General features: G+C 40.7%; 1 protein-coding gene across 3 annotated transcripts in view; it reads right to left on the bottom strand.

Annotated features, from left to right (window-relative positions):
• The window catches only part of RIMBP2 (RIMS binding protein 2), a 250,479-nt gene that overhangs the window by 120,219 nt on the left and 125,215 nt on the right, over nt 1–5,045 (bottom strand). The gene's annotated exons all lie outside the window — the stretch shown is intronic.

A 5,045-nucleotide genomic window follows, 5' to 3' on the forward strand; every position in this document is an offset into this window, starting at 1 on the left:
GTGTTATATACCAAAGACAGCCGAGCCGAACGCATATGCTTTGACTCGACTGAGCCGAAGTGACACCCGAAGCTGGGCGAACAGCCTGCCGAAGGCCCCGCAAATGACAGCTGGGCGGAGCCAGCCGTGATCTCACATAGCCTGCTCCGCCCAGTTGTTTTTCATTGATCGGGCTCCGGCCAATTGTATTTTTAAAAAAAAAATCTTTATTTTTTCATTTTACTATTTAGTTACATTTTAAAAATATTTTTTCAACCTCTTTTTAAAACTCTTTTCGTTCATTTTCTATTCTGCTTGGTACCACTGAGAATTCGGTGGTACCAAGCAGGCCCCTATGAGAATAGGGGCAAAAGGCAGCAAGTGAGCTGCCGGAGCTTCAGCACAGCCGATCCAGATGTTGGATCAGCTGGGTCAAAGTCCTTCTGCACTTCGGCTCAGCCGAAGGCAGCCGATGTACGGCTGACCGAAGTGCAGCCGATATACGGCTGAAATCAGCCGTGCAAGCCGGAAGTGAATAGCTGAACAGCGTGTGGCTCACTTCACTTTGGCTGGGTTATTCACTCGGCTGCCTTCGGCAGCTTTGTGAATAACCCCCTGAGTGTCATAACGTGTTAAATGCTTACTTAGAGTGCACCTGTGTCCAGACTGTGCACACTAGGACCTGTTCACGCCTGTAGAATTTAATGTGTGTTGCCCAATGCGCATAAATACACAACAAGAAAATTGACATTCATTCTTTTGTAGAATCCATGTGCTGTGCTGCTTTAAATCAACCCCTCATTTATGTCTGCAGCAAAATGCATTGTCGAAAAATTAATTGTCAAAATTCACAACACAAGCAAAAAAAAACTTTTCTCTTTCCCTACTACTTTCTATTGTACCAAATTCTTGTTAGCCTCCCAGCCCTCTAGAGTAAACAAACTGTAGGAAGCTGACTGAAAGCTGACATTTTTGCTGATGATTCAAAATTATCTATTTAAATGGCTACATGGTCAGCTAAATAGCAAGGTGAAAGAAATACAGTTGGGTAAAACAAATCTGGATAAGAATTTAAATAACAATGGGTAACAATAAGCATAACAACACTTAGGGGTCTAGTTATTAAAGATCCACTGGCTAATTCACTCAATAAATATCAACCAAAAAAGATCCCCAGAAGCTTTGATTGGATTTGTCCATGTGTTTTGGCCAATATTGACTCAATTTATAATGCAGGTTGATGGGTGGATCTTGCATAATTAAAGTCAAAGGTCATTTGAATGCTGAAAGTAGAGTTTACGTTTGTTATTTCTGGTTGAATCTTTCAGGGAATGTGTGTGTTTATGTAAAAAAAAAAAAGAAAAAGGAATTGTGCGGCCACACCCTCCCAGAGCTAACTAACCCTGCATGCCAAGTATGCTGACTGGTATCTCCATATCAAGGGAGAAACAAGTGTGTAGCCCACCTTTAAATACCAGACTGCATGCCTCCCTCTATTGAGAAGATGCTCTAAGAGGGGTTCCCCTCAAAAATTGGATTCCTCCCAGAGTATCGGTACCTAATACTAATGCGCACTCTTTGCCACCCTATTTCTTAGGAGGGGGTACCAACAAGGAGGGCTTATGTAACACCTACCTGACTCCCCATTGGGGGCAAGGAGGTAGTTGTCCCCTCCTTAGTGAACCTATTTAGGGGACCCAGAGACCCTCAACCAGTTTACTGTGCACGCAGGGATTAATAAAAATAGACACAGCACACAAATAAACTTCTGTACACCTTTCCAGGGTGCAGCAATATCCAGGGATGTTCTGAAGCATCCGCTCCAGCGCTGTTGGAAGCATGAGAGGAAAAAAAGTAATCCTCCTTCCTCTCTGCCCAAACTTCAAATGTACTGTGCTAACCATGATTTTAAATGTCCTGGAAATTTGCGAATGGAATTCCTCGTAATATTATTGTCCATATTTTTAAGAAAAAAGTGTACACACAGCTTAGGTGCTTGAAAATGTATGTGTTCCAAATATAGCTTAGTTTTCAGAGCAAAAAAGTAATCTTTATGTCATTGTCTCTGGATCATGTAATGCATTGCAGGCATCTAAAGAGCAGTATGACTTCTATATCCTTTCCCTTCAGACACCAAGCTCTCATTGTTATGCTGTAGAGATCATGTGTTCATGAACACAACAATATGGTACCTGGTAACCAGCAAATAAAAGTACCCATAGCTTACCTGATTTTATACAAATGGGATGGAGCGTTTAGGTTTGTCTTTTATTACATAGTCTTAATAAATCCAAATGACATTGTCCAGAGGTTGTGCAATCTGATTGTACAGTGCATGGCAAACTTAAAGCTCCACCTATTGGTGGGAAAAGTGAGTATACAATACTCATGCAATATTTCCTATTTACCAGAAAAGCAGCCGAAAGTTTCACCTTTGTGAAATAGCGAATATGAAGTATTTATGCAATATTTCTTTTCACATGACTACAAAAATAAACTTTTTTTTCCAGTCAAGAAAGAGAACAAAATACTTTGCATGCAAAACATAAGATCTATTAATAAACACAGCAAACTGCAGGACATTGCTGGAAATGCTCCCAACTTTGCTAGGCAATTTAAATTTGATTTAAAAAATGCAGATTGCAGTGTGCAGACTGCAATGCCATGTAGTATGCGCACTGCATAACACTAAACATGGTTTCCACCAGCTGGATTTTATACTTTCCATTTCTCCATGACCATGAACGAGCTGCAGTGAAGTTAGAACACTGTATCTGTATACCTGTACTGGATTAGTGACTAAAGCTCATCACACATATTACTATCTGACTGAACAATCTCTTTAACCACCTGAAGTCCGGGGTGTTAAACCCCCTTCCCATCCAGGCCATTTTTCAGTATTCAGCGCTGCGGTACTTTGACTGACATTTATTCCGTCATGCAATGCTGTACTGAAATGAATTTTATAAAAAAAATTGGGGTACAGATAGAGCTTTCTTTTGGTGGTATTTAATCACCACTGGGGGTTTTTGTTTTTTTACTATAGTAAGGAAAATGTACAGAAAAAAAAAAAAACTGTTTCCCCTATATTAAATTCTAAAGCATTTATTATTACCCAACTGTTTTTAAAATATAAAAGACGGGATCACGTCGGGTAAAAAGGCACCAAACATGTCAAGCCTTAAAATTGCGCACGCGCGCGAAACCTCAAAAAACTACATTACCCAAAATTGGCCACTGCACTGTTGCCCTTCTGTTGTCTTGTACCAGTCTTGCCAATCTCCGTTCTGCCCTAACATTGACTAGTCGCCGAGGGACACAATTCGCACGTTAAGACCCAGATTTTCGGCTGACAGTCCAGTCTCACTCCATGGCTCAGAGCCCCAACAATCATCCCACGTTCAAAGGCTGTTAAATCGCGTTGTTTACCCATATCTTCAGAAATAAATCACTTCTACTGTCGTGGTAAACAACCTGCTTCCCTATTTATAATGGTCTGGCCCTCTAGCAACTTCAGCGCAAAATTATAGCTAATTAGCCTACAAACGTCAGGTGGTCATAATAATCTGGCCACTCAGTGTATATGACACTGAATGTGCAAGAAAGATGGTTGTGGCCAATCTGAAACTAGTACATAAAAACTCACAGGTAGTCTATGCAAAGAGATGGCGAAAACAATGCTGTGCTCATTACAACATCCTTAACCACTTCAAGACCAGGTGTTTAGTCCCCCTTCCTGGCCAGGCCATTTTTCAGTATTCAGCGCTGCGGTACTTTGAATGACATTTATTCCGTCATTCAACGCTGTACTGAAATACATTTTATACCATTTTTTTAGACACATAGAGCTTTCTTTTGGTGGTATTTAATCACCACTGGGGTTTTACTTTTTTACTATATTAAGGAAAAATTATTGAACATTTTGAAAAAAATAAGTTATTTTTTAACTATATTAGGAAACAATGATTATTACCCATATTTTTGGTAAAATATAAAAGACGGGGTCACGTCGGGTAAACAGACACCAAGCATGTCAAGCTTTAAAATTGCGAGCACCAGCGAAATCGCAAAAATCTACCATACCCAAAATTGACCATAGGCGACGCTTTAAAAGCTTTTACCGCTCATCATTTTAGTGTTATCAGTGATTGATGGCCCTAAAATGGTTACTCTCACTCCGACGTTCGCGGCCATATGTAACATGTGTAGCGCAATTGTCGTTTTCGTGCACTGACGCATACAATCCCCCTATATATTAGCAAAGGCACACTGACAGGTCCTCTTTATGGAGACATTAGGGGTCTCTAGGACCCCTAATGTCACCAGGGGACCCCAAAAGAAGCTGAACAACCGATTGGCAGCTATAGAGCCGCTGGTCGCTTGTATGTGAAACAGCTGTTAACCCACTGATGCGAGTCTGCCATCTGTAACATTGTAACGAGAGTGGCGAGCTTAAGATCTAGCAACTCCTATGTAGTGCAAGGGCCTGTCTGATTGGGCACAAATTTTAATTATTGGGATACAAATTTGATATAATTTATCAAAGCATTATCGGTATTTTAGCATAGTAACATTTAAATGCCACCAACATTATGAAGATTATTGCCACTTCCATCCATCTCTTTATGCTAGCAACATAACCCCTCTGTGAATAGCTTTTTCAGCAAGATAAAGATTCATGCCACATAGCTGGAAAAGTTCTGAAACGGTTCCAACAACTAAACAGAAAATTCCGCCTAATGCAGCATGATCCCCAGGCAAATAACAATCCAACCAAGCATCTGTGTAAGGTGGAACAAGCTATACAGAGCTGACATCAGCTACCAGCTAATCTGAATCAACAAAGGGATACATAGAAATTGCCATGAGCCAGCATCCCCTGTGTTATGTTTCAGAAAAATGGGAGAATGTCTGTATGCACAAAACTTTCCAGTGCATGTATAATTATATTTTAGGATGCAAATCCAATCAAAACAGATATCCCTTTCCTGAGCATATCCTGGCAGGTTCATCTATTCTATCTTCTTCTTATACTCCCCCCCTCCCCCCCCCCCCCCAACCCCCCC

Source organism: Nanorana parkeri, unplaced genomic scaffold (assembly GCF_000935625.1).
Source record: "Nanorana parkeri isolate BGI_ZX_2015 unplaced genomic scaffold, ASM93562v1 scaffold68, whole genome shotgun sequence".
Classification (NCBI taxonomy): Eukaryota; Metazoa; Chordata; class Amphibia; order Anura; family Dicroglossidae; genus Nanorana; species Nanorana parkeri.